The sequence below is a fragment of the Acanthisitta chloris genome, unplaced genomic scaffold, assembly GCF_000695815.1.
Source record: "Acanthisitta chloris isolate BGI_N310 unplaced genomic scaffold, ASM69581v1 scaffold32331, whole genome shotgun sequence".
In the NCBI taxonomy this organism is placed as follows: domain Eukaryota; kingdom Metazoa; phylum Chordata; class Aves; order Passeriformes; family Acanthisittidae; genus Acanthisitta; species Acanthisitta chloris.
This window is the reverse complement of record NW_008655971.1, coordinates 67,280-89,249: the sequence shown is the minus strand read 5'-3', so window position 1 is coordinate 89,249 and position 21,970 is coordinate 67,280. Positions and strand designations below refer to the sequence as shown.

General features: G+C 41.4%; 1 protein-coding gene across 1 annotated transcript in view; it reads right to left on the bottom strand.

The window, feature by feature from the left end:
• Nucleotides 1-21,970, bottom strand: part of LOC103811187 (FGGY carbohydrate kinase domain-containing protein-like) — a gene marked incomplete at its 3' end in the record, with an annotated part of 79,260 nt that overhangs the window by 1,256 nt on the left and 56,034 nt on the right. The window lies entirely within an intron of this gene.

Here is a 21,970-nt window from a genome sequence, read left to right as displayed (position 1 = left end):
TGCTGCAGGGGCTGGAGAAGACAGGTCATCCATCCCCTGCCAGGCTACCTCATGTTTTCTCTTCCAGGACCAACAAAGATAGATAGATAGATAGATAGATAGATAGATAGATAGATAGATAGATAGATTTGAAGTATATGCAGCCATTATTTCACTGGGAAGAGAATGGCAATGCAGTCCTGCACCATCACATGATACATAAATGCACTTCCCACTCACCCATGTTAATGGGATGGCTAAATCTGCAACTGTTGTTCTCTAGAAGAACTGCTCCCAGAGAAGGAAGCAAGAGAATTAATTCCCTACCAAAATAGGTCCAAAGCTGGAACAGCAAAAAAGAAAAGCCTTAGTCAATGGGAATTTTTTTCAAATTTAGATTTTGCTCTTCATTAGCAAAATTCTAGACCCATTGAAGGATGCTTAAGGTTTGCTATTGATTCAGTAAGGCCCAGACTTAAAACAGTTTTGAGGAGGAGTAATTAAAAATTCAGGCCTGTTCCTGTTAAAGTTGATGCACATTCTCCCTATATTTAAGCAGGCCAAACTTTAAAGACAGTTTTACTAGCAGTCAGGGAATATGCTCCAAGATGCAATTTACTGGCATTTGTGCATCACACATGTTTAGTAAATACAGCAGTGGGGAGGTCTCTGCACAAACAATAGTCTGCTCTAGCCATAAACTTACAGTACAGCTGATTCTTGTCATGAAGTTAAGTAGGAAAACAAAACAACAAAAACTTCTTTCTCAAAGTACATCACCACAGTGTCAAGCAATCCTGATTTCTCTCATGAATACATGTAACAGATATGGGAATCCTGCTTGGTTCTCCCTTATCAGCTCTAATGCCCTGACTTCCTTTCCCTGAAGATGTATGTGTGCACGTGTCTGTGTGTCTGCATAAGATTTTGGCTGACTAAACCCATTAAAGAGCAAGAATAGCTGCATTGAATTTACAAAGGCATTTATAACTCCAAGTGGCCGAAGATACGTCAAAAACATTGCGAAGACATTTGGTTTTGTTTTGTTTTCTCTTATAACTACAAATTAATACAGCTTTGAGTTTTCATCACCTCGATGGGGCAAGCCTTCTTTTACCACTTCAATAACAAACTGAAGTGCAACAAAAAGCAAATCCTAAAATAACCTGATTTTTAGACCAGCTCCACATCACTGACCTTACTGAGAACACAGCATAGCGTCACAATTACCAATCAGTATCTGCTCTGAAGTAGTGATGGAAGTGTGGTGAGAACCCAAACATCCCATCTCATGCCTATCCTATAGCTTTGGACACAGCGCATGTTATTAGAAGTGACAAGGAACATTTAGGGCAGGAGGGGCCTGGGGTTTTGAAGTCTTATCTCACAAACTATTTTTGATGCACCAAATTTTGAAGTGTTCTGTCATCTGCTGAAGAAAAAATCTAGCTACACCAAATGGATCAAGCTTAAAATCCAACTGCTGTGTAGCCTGAAGAAACCAAATAGTCTAAGGACATTAAAGGCATAAAGATACTTTGTGAAATCTGGGAAAGGTGTAAATATCAAGGGGATATCAATGGTTTATAAAATAAAGACAAAACCCACACCTTTTTTTCTATCATCAGTCCACAGTTTACCAAATCGTCCTGTATATCTCATAACACCAGAAAGTTTAGGTTGATTAAAAGACCAAACTCTCCCTGCAGCCAGTACTTCTGGCCTAGTGTTTTGGACACCCACAGGAATTTGCCAGGACAGACTATTTCTGTGCTGGCTCTGCTCAGATTACACTGAGACCTTCCTATCATCTCACTCCTGAAGTACCATTTGTACACATTCCAGCAAACTTTCAACACATACACGGAGCAAACGAGGCAGTTGGGAATTGCCACGCTGATGAATAGAGCCAGTAGGGTGTTTGGTTATCAGTTTTTGTTGCTGTGGGAACTTTTAACTGGAATAAAGAACCTTGGCTGTCATGTTGGGCTTTAATGATACCACACAGGGCATCACCAGATCTCCTACTTCCTCCTGTGGCAAGAAAGAAAATTGGGAATAACATATTCCCCAAACCAGACAATCTTTGAGAAGCAACAGGGTGAACAACCTTCTGTGGCTATAGGCATAAGAAAGAGCAAATGGTTTCCATTTCCCCTCCATGAAATATTTGGATGGTGCTTAAGTCCTCCAATCCATGCAGCAGCTGGCACTTGTATTTTCATAATAAAACCTTTAAATTCTCTTGGAGTGTACATCCCAACCAATCCCACTAAAACACATGACCAGACATAGGCATAAGGTTGGAGAAATAGTGCAAAGTTCGCCACAGAACCCAGAGGATCAGCACAATTTGCCAGATTCAGGGCTATTTTTGTTACACTAATATCATGTCTCTCATAGGTTTCAACTGTCTTCAGACATTCTTATGGTGATATAGGAGGATCAATGTCATTATTTTTTTTCCCTCTAATGAGCTTAAGAAAATCCTTAATCTTTTTAGTAGAAAAACAACATGTGTTTCAGATTTATGGGCAACTGATTTTTATTTTTAAAGCAAATAAGAGATGTCATCCTCTTCTGGCAGTTAAAACACGAATTCAAAGGGAGCCTCAGATTTTCTGCCTCCCATATCACTGAAATTCAGCCTGTGACACACTCCCATGGTGAGACATGGTAAGATTTATTACCTTTTATATAGAGTGAAACTGAAACACAGAGAGGATATCCTCTGCTAGACATGAGAGTGATCTCTGCACAACAATTACTGCTGCAGGGATCTGAAGATGGGAGATGTGAAGAATCTGAACCTGTTCAGACTTTGAGACATAAGCAGCATCTATAAATATTTCAGTTGGATGTGTTCACACAGAGACTATTGCCCTCATGTGTGATGATACTTTCTGACATCAGGATTATACTCAGACATGCAATTCCACCTCACAGTTACTCTGTGTGGATGGGGAAGAATCCTGGTGTGCAAGAATTGTCACCTTTCTGTGTCTCCCCAACACACACATTCCTAATTGCTCAGCCCCATCATTCCAGATGAAATGAACAATAAGCACTTCCAAGATTCCTGCTCATTTGAAGGGAAAAAAGAGTTCCACACCTTCTGAAAGGGATCAGAAGGGGAATGAGGTTCTGTCTGGGAGGGTTTAACCTCAGCGTGTGCTTTATAAAAGATCATACTAATATGTAAGATATGTAAACATTATAGAGCAATCCGAAACAAATGAAATGATGAATTCAGTTTAACAATATTCAGCTGTGGTGCAAGTGCCAGAAGGCACTTTTTGTTATGAATAGATCATTTGGATGAGTTACAGACCAGATTTGAACCCTGGCGTGTGCTAGGAAAATCAATGTCAAACCATCTAAGATCAGAAGGTATCAGCAGTACATCTGGCAGCCCAAAGAAATGAGAAATGTCTTTAAAATATATAAAGCTATAAATACACAAAGCTTTGAAATATAGAAAGCTTAGTTCTATAGAACTAAGCTAAAGTATGGAAGGACCTGCTTAAATGGCACTAATATGAGATCTGTTATGTATCTGATTTACAGAACCACAGAATCACAGAATATTTGGAGTTGGAAGGGACCCACAAGAATCATCGAGTCCAGTTCTTGGCCCTGCACAGGACAACCCCAAGAATCACATCATGTGCCTGAGAGCATTGTCCAAATGCTTCTTAAACTCTGTCAGCCTTGGGGCTGTGACCTCAGGCTCGCTGCTGTGACCAAGGTTTAGTTTCACCCTTCCCACTTGCCTCTTCCTTTAAAACAAAGAGGGAAAAAAGTCCACTTTTATTGTAAAAGTCTACGTGGAAAAAAAGCCGGATTGGCTAACTCACAGCTTATGGAAGTGAATCCAGGGAGTCAGCGCCTTTAATCCAAACTAAGTTCAGCTTTCAGGACTGACATTTGGTTCAAGGACGGAACAGAACACAGACCTTCCCAGAGAGCATCACCCAGGCATGCAGCCATCCCATAAACTGAGCAAGTGGCAGTGTGAGATTTATTTTCCTTAGCTGTGTTTTGCTTCACTGGCCTTAATGATCAGGCACATGCTTGTGTTTCCTTCTCAGCTTTATGTAAATGTTACGGCAATCAGAGACAAGATAAAACAAAACACACCAGAGAGTTTTATGGGAACAGGAATTTCAGCTGAATTTTCTTCCTTAGCTGACACCATCTGTTGCTGGTGGAGGTTTACACAAGCTCCTTACAGCTACACTGACAGAGAATTTGGGTATTACCTGAGAAGCAAATCTTGTTATTAATAAGGTATACTGATACATATCCATGTTCATTTCCATTTCTGCTTCTCATATCAGGCCCCTGAGATCCGGCAGCATTCTAGTATCACTGTCAGATTCTCTGTTTACTTGCAATATGCCATAAAACCACATTCTGTGGAACTATTCTTGACTTACATGAAAGCAAATTTGAGCCTTCATTCTCTTGTCACAACCTTTTTTAAAGTAACCATATGCTAAGGAGAAGCTAGGTCAGAAAATTTGTTGGAAAACCACCTCACTTATCAGCTTCTATAGCCAGAAATTCAGAATAACAGCTGCTTTTGTTAGGCTGAGGCAGGTATGAAAAAAGATCTAAGATATTAATGGAGAGCAGGGAGAGAAACAAGGAAAAGCACCGTATCAGTCACCAACTAATAAATGCTCTTTACAGTTCTGGACTTTGATCACTGACAAGTCAAATACTTTCATTAACTTCTCTGCTGACTTCTAACTTTCATAGTTTCTGACTGACTGTGGATTGAGAATACTGACATTCATTCAATTCAGGGCCTTTACACTGATGCATAAAATCCTGTATTAAGAAAACTGTATCATTTTGCTTCTGCTGACAGACTCGACCCCAACTCTCAACAAAGAATGAAAGAGGCTCATCAAAAAAAAAGCAGAATTCAAAGGGAAACCCAAGAATGTTTCATTTCTAGGTTTCTGGTTCAAACTCAGGTCACAGTAATAGCTACTGAATGTGTGATTCAATAACAGCACTGGCTGGTGGCAGATATATATTAACTGGGTGGAGCCGGGGCATGAAATTATGTTTTCAGTCAACTGATGCCTGCTCTGAAATTGCCATCCTGCCATTATTTCTCAAGCACTAAATGGGTTTCAAACTAAGCTTCCCCATAACTCTGGAGGCAATTCTCTAAGTTAAACCTATAGTGCACACAGTCAACTTCTTAAAATATATTTACTATTAGCAGCAATTACATATTAAACACATAACAGCATTCCAGTTTTAGCCTGATGTAAAACAGAAAATAAGGTCTTGGAACACAAGAAATGCACTTCAGAACACAAAGGAACTGAAAATGTATTAATATTCCAATTCCTATAGGTCATGTACTGCCAGCAATTTATTTGATTATATTTTAAGCTCAGGTCCCCTGGCCATCATCACTTTGCTATGTAGCTGCATAGCTTGTGGTGGCAAGTCACACAGCTCTGCTCCACGTGGCAGGTTGGCATCCCTTGAGCCATCCACAGTGACGGATTTACTCTGCAATGATATTAAGACTAGGCCACAAAAATCTTTGCACAGAGCTAACTTTATCCCACTGGAAGCATGGAATTCACTTGACCAACAACAACACAGAGAGAACGTGGACTTTGGGGTTCTGCCTGAACACATCCATCCATGGATGGTTTTGGTAACCTGTTTACATGCAGCTGAATTTTGGCTTGTGTGATGAAAACACTTTCATAAATGCCTTGCTGAATATGGATTTCATTTGTTGTTAAGGCTATAGCACAGGTTAACCAAACGCAGAGACCTGGAAAATTATTAAACCTTAAAGACTCCAATTTAGTTTTGAGAATGGCAACAGAATGAATCAAAGCACAACAAAATCCTCCAACTATGTTTATCGAGGTTGTGCAACAAAAACACAACAGTCAAAGCCATCAGGCAGTACTTTTGCAGTATAAGATATGGCAAGATAAGATTTCTGACTGTGGAGCCAGGCAAGGTTGGAAGAGACAGACAGAAAGGCAGATACCATCCAAACCAGAAAAAAACATACAAGAAAATCAAAGGGTTCTGGGCACTGCCCAGAGCGTAAACTTATGGCCAGAGAGTGGCCTGTGGGAGGGAAATTGAAACAGAAACATGTATTCAGTACTATTTTTTTTACCAAATTGGTTTCTTTTGTGTTGGCTGTAGTACAGACATGTTTTTATACCACCCATGTTCCCCACTGGCTCTACTTTCATGGGAGTAAGCGTGAAGGGCAACTGCTGGCAAGACTCGAGCTCTGGCAGGGCCATATATGCCTCTTTAATTCTCAGGGCCTGAGGCAACTGGCCTCAGGGGTCTCAGAGAAGAGTTTACACCCAGAAAATGTAATTGTAATGGTATTGCTTATTTATCCACCATGATAACACTAAGAACACAGGTCCAGCATATTTCAGTCCAGCAGCTTGGCAATGGTCCAAGTGCAGCACACCACAGAGGAGATGTGTGACAGTATTAAAACAAAGATCTTTTTTATTTTGCTGCTTACTCTACACTTGATAATATCAAAACTTGTCTGACAAAAATCCAACCAGTCACAACCACAGAACTGGAAACACAGAGAGAGTATGCACCCAAATGCAGACTGGGATCTTAGATTCCTTATGATGATTTTGAGCTCATACCCAAGTTCAATCCCTGCTTTAGTTATATCCTGGACAAAACTTTCAGTACAACCTAAAACTAGGAAACACAGATGAATTTCCTCATAGCAACTTTTCAATATCTGAAGGGTCTACAAGGGAGCCAGAGAGGGACTCTGGTACGAACTGGGGCGATAGGACTCAATGGTAAGGGATTCAAACTGAAGGAGAGAAAGTTTAGGTTAGAAGTGAGAAAAGAGTTTTTTACTGCAAGGGTGGTGAGACACTGACACAGGTTGCCCAGGGAGGCAGTGGCTGCCCCAACCCTGGCACTGTTCAAGGCCAGGCTGGATGAGGCCTTGAGCAACCTGATCTAGTGAGGAGGTGTCCATGGCAGGGGGCTGGGACTGGATGATCTGTAAGGTCCATTCCAATCCCTAAATTCTATGATTCTATGGGACTATTGTTACTTCTTACTCCCTATGAGAAAGGCAGCAAAATGTGAGTGATGCATGCAGAACTATTTCTAAATTTCTAAATTCTCCATAAAACATTAACTGCTCTACAAACTAGAGACCAAACAAGGTATGTGATTAATGTACAGTAAAGAAACCACACTCCCAGGGCAGCTTGATTGCTTCATCTCTGAAAATATTTCAGGTGAGTTATGCATTGGGACTATATACTGCACAAATTGGCTTTATATCTAACAAGAATTAACTAAAGGAAAACTTCACTGAGATTATTAAACATTTGCACAGTGAGATTTTTATGCAAAGCTAAATAAGGAAAGGTATTTGAAAAAACCTTAAATCTTATGATTTTTAATAAAAGAACAGGTTGACCTGCAATAATCTTATTCAGCTTTTAATTAAATTATATTTATTGGTATAAAGAGAAATTAATCCGGACCAGCAGCTCAAGAGAAGAAGAGGAGACAAAGGAAGGAGGGAAGGAGGAAGAAGAGAAGGAGGAGGAGGAGGAAGAGAAAGAAGAAGAAGAGGAGGAGGAAGAAGAAGTGGAGGACTCAAACACAAGTGCTGTGAGGAGAGGCTGAGGGAGCTGGGGTTGTTTAGCCTGGAGAAGAGGAGGCTCAGGTGAGACCTTATCATCCTCTACAACTCCCTGAAAGGAGTCTGGAGACAGGTGGGGGTTGGTCTCTTCTCCCAGGCAACCTGCAGTAGGACAAGAGGGCACAGACTCAAGCTCTGCCAGGGGAGGTTTAGACTGGATATTAGGAAGAGATTTTTTTACAGAGATAGTAATATCAGGCATTGGAATAGGCTGCCCAGGGAGGTGGTGGATTCACCATCCCTGGAGGTTTTCAAGCTGAGACTGGATGTGGCACTTAGTGCCATGGTCCAGTAACCACAGTAGGGTTGGACTTGATGATCTTGGAGGTCTTTTCCAACCTGGGTGGTTCTATGATTCTATGATATAGGAGGGGAAGGAAGAAGAGGAGAAGAAGGAGGAGGAGAAGAAGAAGAGGAAAATGAAGTGGACAAAGAAGAACAAGAACAAGAGGAAGATGATCAGACACTGAGAACTTGACTAGACATGCTCCTCACCAAGGGGGATGATCACATACTCAAACACTTACAGCTTTAAAACTAACCCACCAGCAGAAAGCATAAGGCAGTGTTTTGGGGGCTCCCTCCCTCACCCAGAGTATCCTGGTTCTTAAAACAGTTAAAACAGATCCATTTTAATGTTGTTTGAAACTGACAACAACAATAAAAAAATCAAATTTAGCAAAAAAACCCTTTTTTACTCAGCTTTATTTTAAAAGTGCAATAGATCAGCCCTTGCCAAGAGCAGGGAATGCAAGAGGTCACAGGCTGCACTTGTATGAGCAGCTTCTCTGGGGGTTTGCCACCAAAACCAAGAAGTGTGAAGTTGCATTTCTGAGAAAACCTTCTGACAATGGCTGTGGGGCTGAACTAACTCACTGTACTCCTTAACAGAACAACAGACCCCTCTGCACCTCTACATGGAGGCCCAGTTTTAGAGAGCAGCCAGGTCCAGCCTCTTTGTCTGAGCTAGCTGTGGGTATTTTATGCTTTTTTCAATATGCTGCATCAATTTTCAGCCTGTGGTATGTCAGGTATTAGTGTGTCTTAGAGTACAGCCACATGAATAAATTATTATGGGCAAAACTAGGAGGTCAGTTGCCCATAATAATGGCAAAACCACCTCTACTCATCATCTTTCTGTGGTGTATCATGTGACAGATCCCAGGGACCTTGCACATTCCACAGGAAACCAGGGCCAGGAGTGTTGCTGTGGAGTTGCTGACACTGTGCAAATACACACTATAGATTACTCAGTTAATTTCTTCATCTGCCTCTACTCTTATTACTTGATCATACAAAAGGATTTAACATTCTCTTTTTACCCTATTTTTTTTTTAATATTGACCTTATGAAAGGAGCTTGGAAAGGTATCAGCTTCAAACACTAACAGGCAAAGCTGGACAACTGATACTTGTTTTAAATAGAACAACATTTTTCACATTATAAAATCCTGCCAGTTTCCCAAGGGGAAAATACAGTGCAAGACTGGTACCTACCTCTCATACTGTAAACTTTTGACTTCCTCTCTGTACTCCATACCCCAAATTAAAAAGCAGAATATAAAAGAAATATAGAATATAAAAGAATATGAAAGAAAACAAGAAAAATACATTGGAATGAGAGTCCCAGAGACAGAGAGAAGAAAATTTCAGTCATGACTAAATCAGATAGGGTGACTATATATTTTATTTTCACTATATTTTGCCTTACTCATCAAGGCAAGGAAACTCAGTGGAAAGTCTTTGGCTCACTGCATTTAGGGCTGCATTAAACATTCCCTATTAACTTTCTCCTCACAGGGTCAGATCAAAGAGTGGGTGCTCTAGCCCAGAAATGGTGCTGAAATCCAAACCATATACAACAGTAGCCACAAGGCTACCAGCAATGTCCTTGTATCTTCTTCCCATCCAGTCTTCTCCCAGCTGCACATCCAGACCTGTCCCTCCAGGTACTTTTTGATAAAAGCCTAGGAAACAGCCTACAAACCTATATTCTTATTATCTCTCTCCATTCCATAATAAAAGAGCTGTGAGGAAGATTGGAGATATCCCAAACACATGATTCATGACCCACTGTTTAAAGGCAGATGATGCAACATGGAATAAAGGTGCAAGGAAGCGTTAGGAGATGTGAAGTACCTCTCAGCCACCTCACCTTATCTTTACCCAGGAGTACTCTGGCCACAGAAGCTGGGAGGGCCACATCTGAACAATGTGCTCTTCAAGTTCTGTTTCAGTTCTTTGCTGAAGTCCATCTGCTGTTTACAAAAGTTGGAAGCTGTAATGGCACATGAGTGCTTGGAAGTTGGCCACTCAAAAGCACAAGCTAGAAGAGCAGCATGGTTTAATGGCACCTGTATGAGGAGCACTAAGTAACCACCCTCCCAGGACACCTATAGCTGCTTTGAGACAAACAGAGAGGGGAAATATAAAAATCAATATTCTGGAACAGACACAAACTTCTCAACCTTCTGCCAGATCTTCAGCCAGTGATCTCCTGACCACTGAGTAATGACTTTACCAAACCACTGTAAGCAGCAGACTCTCAGATTTCCATTCATGTGGGCATAATCCACCTATGGAGATTAAAAAACTCTGAGTCATGTATATGAATCAGGGTCACTAACCTCACACGTGATGGAAGAGAATAGCTTGGGGTTAAGGAGCTCCACCATCTTGGAAAGCTGAATCCTGAGACTCCTGTTATAGAGGCAAATCCTGAACACTGTTCTGGTAAAACTGAAACTAAGAAAGAGAAAATCTGAGCAATAAGATCTACGCTTCAAATTGAGCAACAGACAAAAAGACCAAGATGGTAGAAAAATACACCCGAGGCCACTGGGCTGGGGAGGCTGCTGGTGATCCAACAGATGATCTTCTAAAAAATATCCTAAATTAAAAGGTGTCAGAGGGGTATGTGTACTTGTTTCCTTGGTAGAAGAATTATACTGTTTGCTTTGTAGAAGGAAAGTTTTATGAGACATTGTCAAGACACTGGACCCAAGAACTGAGAACTGTTTCGAGAGAGGGGCTGGAGCCAGTGGATCAGACAGCTTCTGTGAGGGTACAAGATGAAGCCAGGAGGGTCTAGAGAGCAGTTTCAAATTATCAGGTCATTCAGAGTCATTTATGAGACAGATTCCAGGTGATCTCAATGGGAACAGAGAGAAGTCTAAACACAGCATCTGCCTCTGGAACTGTCCCTGGGTTTGCTCTCCCTGGACACATTAAAGAACAATACTGCTATCCTCAACAGAAAATTTGCACCCCTGTAAGTCTGAGTTCCTTGTGTGTGAGGTTAACCTCCTATGTTTATTCCAGGAAGCAAACCTGGAACTAAGCCTGGGACAACCTGAGAGTTTCAGCTCTGGAAGAAATTAAATGAATTCTGGGGGTAATCATTTCAGACTCATTCAATGTCCACCACTTCCATCTGCTCAAATCAGAGATCTTGTCAGGAACCTTGACTGAATGCTCAGCTTTGAAACAAAACCCTTAAACTAGATGAATTTTGACTGTTCCAAGCTTGAATGTTCACATACATTTACTTCTGCTTTTTATCAGTATCCATTAACACTAAGCTTATTTATGTTTTGGCTTGGGAAAGTACACGACAGACACACAGTAGCATATTGTCCTTCCCTTTGTATTCCCAGAGGCCAAGGTTTCTTACAGAAATTGGGAAGAAAAGACCTTTAATGTGTTAAATTGCTTTCAAGATCCAAAAGAGAGAAAAAAAAGTCCACATTCATGATGGATTCAGATGCTTTTTCTAAGCACTTAAGCCCTAGCAGTTCTGCATTGATTTATTTTATTGTTTTATTTAGTGAAATGTCTGGATACAGATACACAGATTAACCTTTTTTTTTGCTCATATTTACTGTGTCGCCTTCCTTGAAATGGGAACTACAAGTGTTTTGATAAATGGACTGAAAGGTTGTCTGGTTACACCATTGCTTCTCCTTGTGTCCTTGCTGAAATGCTATTATGTACCCTCCTACAGCAGTGCTGCTCCATGACTCACAGCAGCTCCTTCTGTGCCTCCCAGAACAATAGCTCACAGGGGATACAGGGCCTCAAATGAGCTTACAGCAATTTATACCACCCATTTATTTTTACTTCTCTTCCAATGATAGATACTCACTGTCACAAAATGCCAGTTTGTGTGAAGATTGTAAATCTCCCAGCACAGGCAACTAAGTGGAGGCCATTTTAAATATGCACTTTAGAACACCACAATTTGCTGCTCTGGTAAATTAAATCCCTTAAAGCTCATCAAGGTATGAACTAACTCTTGGCCATGTTTAAAATAAAATCAAGAAGTCAAACCAGAGATCCATATAGCCCCACTAACCTGTTGTTACCGGTGGCCAGAAACAGGTGGCTTAGAGAAGAGCATAGGAACAGGGTAAACATACTATAATTCTTCCCCAAAATGTCCTCCAAATCTCCAGTGAGATGAAGAGCAAGAAAATTTCTGTTCTTACTTGCAACCAACGCAAGAAACCAAGTCTTCAAAAGTGGCTGAGATTGCAAACAAACCCCATTTTTCACAAATGTAGCAATGTCTCAGTAAAAAGCTCTATTTGTGCATTAGGAAATATATTTACTATAACACTGATCAGTGTAAATCTTTCACAAGAACATTGGATTTGTTTAAGTGTCTCAGAAATATTCCCTTAGCTCACAGCCCTTCAGTTCTGCTTCCTAAACAAACACACCTCAGACACTACTTGCAGGACTATCTTACTTTAGGAGACTAGTGAGACCGTATCCCAACCTTTCAGGATGGCACCTGTGTCACAAATACTGTTAGATCTTGCACATTACTCATCAGACACGAAACCAACTCACTTATTCTTCAAAACCTGCAGTTCTTACTGGGCTCAGTGGGAAATAGCAAGGAAACCCATAACCTTCAAATAAGGTCTGGAGTATTTATCTACTCTGGATGCCCTTTCCAGGTACATAAGGACTTTCTTATTTATTTATTGCATAATACAGTTAATTTTAGAGATTTATTTTCCTTTTTCACCATTAGCTAAGTGTTCCTTCTGTATTAGTGAAGGCCACTACCAACAACAGTGTCATACCTACGGGTCAAATAAATCTGCTGCAATACCCCTGAAGTTGGCGGCAGATTTATGTTAAATGGGATGTGCCTTCAGACACTACTTCAAACATATTTTTAAACATTTGAATAACTAAATGGGTAAATCCTGAGAACCTTACTGGGTGTTTATTCAGCCCTTACTTACTGAGACAAACTCCCAAGGACAGAGTAAACATTGAGAGAAGACCTCAGGCCTTCACCCAAAGCTATAAACAATGAACTCAGCATAAACTGTGATTCCCAGCTGACACTGGGAGAAAAGCAGCACTTAATGCTTCTCCCCATTTTGCTTCCAGAATGATTAGATGAGAAGAGATTTACTTTCTCCCTAATAAAACTTGCCCCATCCAAGATCCTCCCCCACCCACAGCTGGAACAGCCACAAGAAACTTAGATGAAGAACTACTGATTCATGAGACTGAATAAAACTGGAAATGGAGGGGGGGAAAAGCACCTTAGTAAGAGGCCTAAAGCCCAAATACTGGTGAAGGTTGCCTCACTGGAGGAAGTGGTGCTGTTAAGAAGAGTACATGCCATTGCACCTCTACCCTCTTGGCCACGGAGTCTGTAACATCCAGTACTCACATATCCCACCTTTCATTAGAGGGAAGTCTGTCTGTACAGCCTCAGTCTCCTGCTCATATTGCAATGGGTTACCTAGGGAAAGGCAATAATCTGACAAAATCATACAGCAAACCAGCTCACTAAACAAAATCTGAAATTTGACCCCAATTTTCACACTCCTCAGTGCAAATATGGCTAATTCCAAAATTCTAAACCTAACAGAAAACTCTTGTTTTTCATACAATTCTTGTATTCCCTTGAAAATTCTTTGTAATTGTTCCAGGGCCCAGAAATAACCTAACTGATGACCAAGGATATCCTTATCATATCTCATTTCATTTATATTTTGGTTATTCTTTTACAGTTATGATAAGCAACACAAAATTGAGTCCTTTTTGTTCACCATGAGATCTAGACACACAGAGCAAGCTGTTTAATAAATTCATGTCTACTCACAGAAACAAGATAGACAAGGAATCTGGAAAGGTCATTCATTATACATGTATATGCTTGTGATCTGAGAAAAATCCCCTATCCAGCTCTCCTTGAAACAGACTGCTCCAGGAAGACTCTCAGGTTCGCTCAAGACTATGGGCTTCAGGGCAATATATTCTCCTGGGTCCAGAGAGGAGAGATCAGATTTGGTTAGTGTGCAGTGTTGATGAGAGTGTTGTACCTGTCAGATCTAATATCATCACCAAGGATATAGAAAAGGAACAACAAAAATCTTCCGTTACAATGAAGAGCTGCTGCTGCTGCTGAACTTTCATGAACAGAAATGAGAATATTGATACATAAACAACAGATCAAATTTAAGTTGCATTGTCCCATCCCCTACAATGGAGTGATGCTATGAACATTAATGAAGACAAATTTATAGCCCTCACAGAATCACATAATCCAGAATACAACCTCTGTCCTGCAACAGAAGCAGCAAAATCCCTAAAACTCTATTAAAATATGTAACTGTTAGGAAGCAAAGGTACAAGGTGATAACTTCTAGGCCTACATCTACTAGCAGGTAACCTGCAATGCCACACTGCTCTAAGCAGAGAAGCCCAAATTAGGCAGCCCAAAAGTTCCAGCAGCCATACCAGATAAATCTTCACAGTGTCAACATAAGTATGTGGAAGCTCAGTCTCTCTTCCTCACTCTTTCTAAGGCAAAACATGAGGAAAGAAGAGAGGAGCAGGAGAGGACTCCTGTTAGCAGTCAGGCCTGGAAGAAGCCCAACATAAAGTTTTATATGCATTGTGGTTATATCAAAAAGAATAGAAAATCCAAGGAAGGAAGCAAACAGATCTCTGGTTTACACATCGTTTATCATATAGTGCAATATATTTTCCGTGGTGTATGAATGCTGTTCACTTCAGAATATGAAGGAATTTTTGTAACATACAAAGCAAAATTTCCAGCTTAGATGTCATATGATCCCAAAGCACTGTATGGGTGCAGTTTGTAAAAGTAACAATTAAAGTAATAATAATTAAAAACCCACTAAACTATGAAGTGCCTCTGTCTCCCACCTAATTAAACTGTAAGAACAGTTCCTACTGTCTTACCCCTTCACTGTTGCAAAGAACCCCAAGACCATCAAAGAGAAGACACTGCAGAAAGAATCATAGAGTCATAGAACCAAGATACGTTTGGAAGGGACCTTAGAGATTATCCAGTTCCAACCTCCTGCCATGTGCAGGGACACCTTCCACTAGCCCAGGCTGCTCCAAGCCCTGTCCAACCTGGCCTGGAACACTTCCAGGGACGGGACAGCCACAGCTTCTCTGGGCAAGTATTCTAAAGGCTCAGGATTCTAAATCCAACCCTGTAATTCATGGCTCTGCATCACACAGGGCAGTTTGCACTCAACCACAGTATGGAAAGCACCGTGCGTGTGTTGGAATTTTCAAAGCAAGTGTTTTCACTGATGCCAGTGAGACATCCCTGGAATATCAGCCTTCATGTAGTCTCCAAGCAGAATATTTTTCAAAGCATTCACTCTGTCCACAGCAATTCTTTGAGTCTTTGAACTCAAACAATCTGCTCACAAAAGGGAAGGAGAGGTGAATGTACAGTTTTCTGGGAATATTACTAAGCATTATCTAGTTTATGTACAATAGAGATTAAACTGCTTTCAACTGCATTCCCCTGCACAGGCTGATTACCTGCAAAGCACTGGGGTGCAGAACTTTGATGTCTCTGGACAGCCACACACTAAATAGGAACGTCCCATTCTCCCTGTCACCAAGGCATACCTGAGCTTTGAATTATGTCAGGCCAGGAACAAAGGACTCTTGCTCATAACAAAAACTTTTAATAACTCTCTGAGAAAGCCTCCCTTTCATCTCTGCCAAGCTTTAGGAAAGGCTGGGAGGCAAGCAGAAATAAACATTGTACAGACTCACCACTGCTGGCTCTAAAGTAAACTCTCCAACTTCCTATTTACATTTCAAGATCTTAAGCTTTGTGGTTTACTAGTTCTGCAAGTAAGTGCTTTGGGTTTTGGAGGTTGCCTGCACATGATCTCCCACCACTACTGAAGTCTTCCTAGCTTTTATTAATATAATAAGGAGGTCAGAAAAGCAACAATCTTTTATATGCCCTGCTAGCAGAAATATTTTACTTCTTGCCTTTTAAAAACAAAACAAAGCCAGCAAAGCATACAATGGCAAATTAATGCCAGCAAAGGGGATATTACAGTTGTGTTTGTTTCTTTTTGAAACGGAGGATGCTAGAACACTGAATGAGACAGTTTCATTAAAAAAGGGTGTGGAGGAGTTCTTTGAGGGACAAGGTGGCAATTTTATGGATGTATAACCCTTCAAAGGACACAGGCTGAAAAGGCACCTGAAGAGGCTCTGTGCCCTTTTCCTGGGGAAGGTAAATCTGCGTACACTAAGGACAGGCAACCTGCAAAAACAGTCGTGAAGTAAATGTGGTTTTCATTTCATGCGGCCCTCCCCAAATGCAAAACATCTTCATTAGCTAGGAAGTCAGCACTGTGACTGCTGCCAAATGCAGTATAGAAGGCAGCAGGGCTGAACCGAATGAGGACAGAGTGAGGGAGAGGTTCCTGCAACACTCAGTGGTTTCTCCCATTTGAGAGACACTTTCTCTGCGCCTCATGTGCACAACAGGCCTTGCAGCAGAGAAGAATATTAAAAAAGCAAGAGGGCAGGAGCTTATCAATTTCATAGAGCTCACACAGATTATTTCACAAACCTGCCCAGGATGCCCCAGCTCCCCTAGCTTGGCTTTTGTTTTTGTTTTCTCCCTCCTGCATTCCTCTCCCTTCTCCCTCTCGCCTGACCCTTTCCCCTGGTCAGGAGAAGGACAAATTGCTGCCTTTGCTAAACCCTGGGTCACAGCCAGTTGGCACTGGGATGCACTGCCCTGGGCTGCTGGCCCTGTCCCCTCGGAGACTGCACGTTCCGTGTCAGGGCTGCATGTGCAGGGGGAGTGAAGCGTGCGAGGCTCGAGTGCTGCACGCAGTCCTGCACACTGCTGAGTGCCATCCCACTAGATTAAATATAGCTGGCAAAGCAAGTACCAGCCTATTTAGTCCCTGCAAGTTTTCCCCTCATCACAGATGATTTCAAGCAGCTGAGGAGTCCCTGTGTAGTCATTACTCAAAAGTCTGCTACTTTAACAACGTGGCATGTTCTGAAGAGGAGACTCTCGTATCAGAGCCAAAATACACTGAATCCACTTGCTGGTCTGGCTCCCACCGAGATTACAGAGATCAGGCTCTGAGAACACTTTGAGCCAGCATGTCTCTGCAGTCTCCTCTCCAGGATGTACTGCAGAGGACACGTACTGTGCATGCTTCGGGGGTGGAAACGTGCTTTACACTCTATTTGTGTGAACAAAGCTGGCAGCTTGGGCGGATATTGTGGAGCAGAGAAGCTCTATTGTGTTTGCCAGTCATCACGAGAATCAAATGAACAAATTTAGAAGAAGCAAATTGGGCTGAAGTTCCTTTAGCAGAAAACACACAAAGATTTGTCAGGATTAGTGAAAGAGAGTATGGGATATTCCTCTTGAAATAATCCCTAGTAAACACTGGTACAGCAGAATGATCTGCCCATTTTACTGTTTGTGTAGATGCTCTGTCTCTAGATCATCTAGTAAATCTGAAAGGATAGAAGATAAATTACTTGTGCCTCTCCAATTTTAAAAAATGACTAAATTATATGCTTCAAACCATATGCACATTATCATCCAGGGTAAAAAAAAATTGCACACCAAGCCAGGTGAGCCAGTTCCCAGTGCCAAGAGTCACAGAAGTTACAAAAACAGATGCAAAAGAAGAGACTCCATCTAAACGTGGTGGTGAAACACTGGAACAGGTTGACCAGGGATGCCCCTGGCAGTGTTCAAGGCCGGGCAAAGCCTTGACTTGAGCAACCTGGTCTGGTGGGAGGTGTCCCTGCCCAGGAGTTGGGACTAGATGATCTATAAGGTCCATTCTGACCTCTTAACATTCTATGATTCTATGAAACCTGAAACGATTCCCTGACAATCCCCAAAAAAGAAGTGTTGAGTACAGAGAGTTGATAAAGAAAGAATGATGGAAGAACACAGATCACATCACCAAATGAAGACACATGTATCAGTGACTCTGGATAAGAAGGAACACAAACCTTGTATATTTGGGACTCAAAATACCAGCAAATTCAGAGCTCTCTCCACCTCAGTAAGCTGAAATCAGGCCAGATATTGTTCTCATTGGAACCTGCTCTGGCTCCTTCAGCTGTGAATCCAAAAGGGTGATAGAGCAAGAACAACAAATATTTTCACGATGGTACAATTGTTCTGGGACAAGTGCAAGGAGAACAATGACATCTAACTGAGCCTGACTCCATAACACTCAGCACTCTCAGTATTCCCACTCCAGACCTATGGTTTATTTCTTCTTACCATTTAAATTACTTCAAACTCCTTTCACAACCTCTGGCTGCCAAAAGCTGGTCCCAGTTTGGTCCCAACGTTAAGTGTCATGGAAGTTTACTCAAACTTGTAGTCTCTTCAAAAAAATCTTACAGTCTAGTGAAATATTTTACTTTGAGGGGAAAAAATGGTTTATTATGTGAATTTAGTGACCAGAAGAATAGTGCTATGCTGATAACGGGTATGGGAAACTGCAAGGTTTATAGAGTAGAATCATAAGACTCCTAGCATGGTTTGGGTTGGAAGGGCCATCTAGTTCAACCCCGTTGTCACGGGCAGGGACATCTTCAACTCCATCAGGTTGCTCCAAGCCCCATCCAACCTGGCCTTGAATGTTTCCAGGAATGGGGCAGCCACAACCTCTCTGGGCAACCTGTGCCAGTGTTTTACCATCATCACTGTAAAAAAATTCTTTGTATCTAGTGTAAATCTACCCTTTCAGTTTAAACCCTGAAAGAAACAGCAGTACTTCTGGGTTACTTGCTGCAAGGAATACAGGCAAATTTCTGTGTCTAAGTCTGCTGTCACCCTGCTTGTTCTTGTTACTTTTTAGCTTTTGCTAACTGACACCTGAGAGTTAACTCAATTCATGGTGGTTTTACACATCTGCAAAAGGGCAAACACACTTGTGTTCAGGACTGGGACATGGGAATACACATATCTGTGCCTGAAATCCTCTTGATCACAAGGGTTTCAGAAGCAAAAGAATTTCTGAAACATTTAAAATATCCCATAAAACCCCTAAGACACTGGCAGGAAGGCAGACTTTTAGGGAAACCAATTAGCTTATTCCCAGAAGTTAGGGCATGTCTGTTAGAGCCATGTACACTATGAGGAATAACATGCAAGCTCCAATTTCACTGCCTCAAACCTGCTGCTATTTTGCTGTGAAAAACTACTCACACATTTTGTGTAGTTGCCATGGATACACAGGGAAAGGCTCCTAAAAGTTCCAAAACTAAGTGTGGGTGCTGGAGCTCAGAGACCCTGTCTGGAAAGCACAATGGCAGACAGCAGCCCACTCCAAAGAGTCAGCCTCTGAGTATCCATCACTTGCAAGGAATACCCATGGGCACAGCAAGATCAAACCTGCAGCTATGAATCCCAGCTGCAAACACAGGGACAATCCTTCACAAGTCAAAGGACACCTTATTTGCCATTCCAAATGCAAATCCTGCCCATGGCTTTTGCTAGGGCAAAGGAGGCAGCAGAGAATCATGTAAAATGAATAATGGTCCAAAAATATTCGGAAAATTTTCAGGGACATCTTTTCTTTTTCCTCATGGATAATGGATGAGCCCTGAGGTGGCAGTGATTTTCAGCAACTAACAACTCAGACCTGGACTGGGATCAGTAACCTAATTACAACATACATTTTGCTGCTTTCATGAGCTATTCAAGTATTGTAAGAGAAACACAAAATGCTTTGTGTGAGTCTGATTAGCCCAAACTGTCAGTGGTCAATTCCAAAAGCATATCCTCACTTAAAAATGGTAGTTCTACCACAAATTAAACTATTATAGCCATGAGTAAAATTAGGTTCCACATTTGTACTTTCCAAAATATCAAAGGCATGATTAGCAAAGTCTTTTGTTTAAGATCTCTAGAGTCCTGCAGGTAACGAAAACTGGGTCAAGGAGTAGTTTCTCTCAAAGTTTAAAGTAAATGCTGCGTTCATGCAGTACCTGTTTCTGTGACTCATGGGGTATTCAGCCTAGAGAATAGAACTACTGTACCAACACACATGTACCAACAGTAGTACCCCTGCCCTCACCAGAAAAGAAGGAAGGGGAGGGAAAGAAAGGCAGAGCAGATGATTTTGACCAGTTTCCTGTTACGATCCCTTGAAAGAAATCCAGCTGTACTTTCACCCTGCTTTCTGTTTGCTGAATTTCTCCTGACAGTTGGCTCTTGCCTTTGCCAGAACCACAACAAAGGATGGCCTTGAGTTTCCACACAGGCCATTTTCTCCCTCTCTCCTCTCTGATCATCTCACAAAGGTATTATTGTTGCTGGCTCGCTGGGGCTCAGTGCACCTGAGGCACATCAAAGGCACTTTTTCATGGCCGCCTGACCACACAGGTCTCTCTCCCACTGCATTAAATTAAACCTGATGATTAATCTCTGTAGCCCTGAGGGTCCCTTGGTGCACAGAGAGAGAGAAAATATATATTTCTATCAAAACACAAGTATAATATACTTTCATTTTATAGCCCTAATTAAAAAAAGGAACAGCTAATTTCAGCCAAATGCAGCTGCATATAGGCCTCATTAAAACAAAAATACAACTGCCCTGTGTGCTCTACATTCCCTTCATGCAGGCTATGCAGGTAATAGATAAAAGAACAGTAAACCCAAGTCCTTTCACAGATTAAATCCAGAGAAGTTCAGAATTTGCTTATTGTCTGCTGGCTAGAGATTGTTATACCTCTGTGCAGATGAGTGAAGGAAAGCAGTTAAGGAAATGATTATAAAATGCTGGCTAGTTACAGTTAAATAAAAATCTACTTAAATCTAGCCAGAAACTGCACAGCATCTATTCCTGAGTTTGCATTGAAGGGATTAAGAGCCTTAAAAGGTTCTACCTTGTGCAGACTGTGTATGACTTTGGGGTTGCTGTAATGGCAGAACAGAACGCTGACTAGCACCAACATGGAGTTATCCTTCAGATAAAGAGATTCGAATTCAGATTAGATATTAAGAAAAAACCTTTCCCTGTTAAGGTGGTTAGGCATGGGAATACATTGCCCAGGGAGGTGGTGGAGGCATCATCCCTAGAAGTGTTTAAGATGCATCTGGATCTGGCAATGGAACATATGGTTTGGGGTTACAGTGCAGTGACAGATCAATGGTTGGACTCGATGATCTTAGAGGTCTCTTCCAACCTTGATGACTCTATGATTCTGTGTCACCTTTGTTACATCAGTACATTTCATGGAGCCACATCTCTCATGGTGGTGGAGTATGCTCACAGAAGGTACTGTGGAAGTGTTTAACCTGCTATGCCATGCTCCAGCTTGGGAAGCATAACAATTTATAGTCGTGAATTGGGTCTATGTTAGAACTTACTAATATACAAATATTAAAAATTAATAAATAACCACGCACATATCCTCCTCCAGGGCTGGTTATACTAAAGCAATAAGCTAGAGCTAGTTGGCCCATTTCCTGCTACTCAATGTTGCCCTCAGACCTTTTGGGGAAAATGTCTGTGAACTCCTCAGCTCATTTCAGTACAGCATTACATCCCTATTAACTTAACTCATTTTAACAATTTAAACTAACTCAGCTAAATGAAACAGGTTAGGAAGAGTTCACTCAAAATGCTTCTACTGAAATGCAAGAAACCTCCATCAAAAAAGCTGGAAATAATATAATCAGGCTTGAAATGTGACTTCTTCCCCCTGAGCTGGTACCTGCAGGGTGCCCCACCTGACCAGTGACAGACAGAGAGGTGCCAATGGCATTTTTCAGGGACAGAATAAGCTAAGAGTGATGGAGTTTGAGGTCTGAAACTTTTGTTTAGGAAGGAACCAAACCATATTCCAGTTGGTCTACAGGGTGTAAACTCTTCTTCACAATAGTGGGATTATTTATGTCCTTAAATTCAATCATGTGCTGAAATGCTTTGCTGAACGACAATCCATGTGACAAGATCAC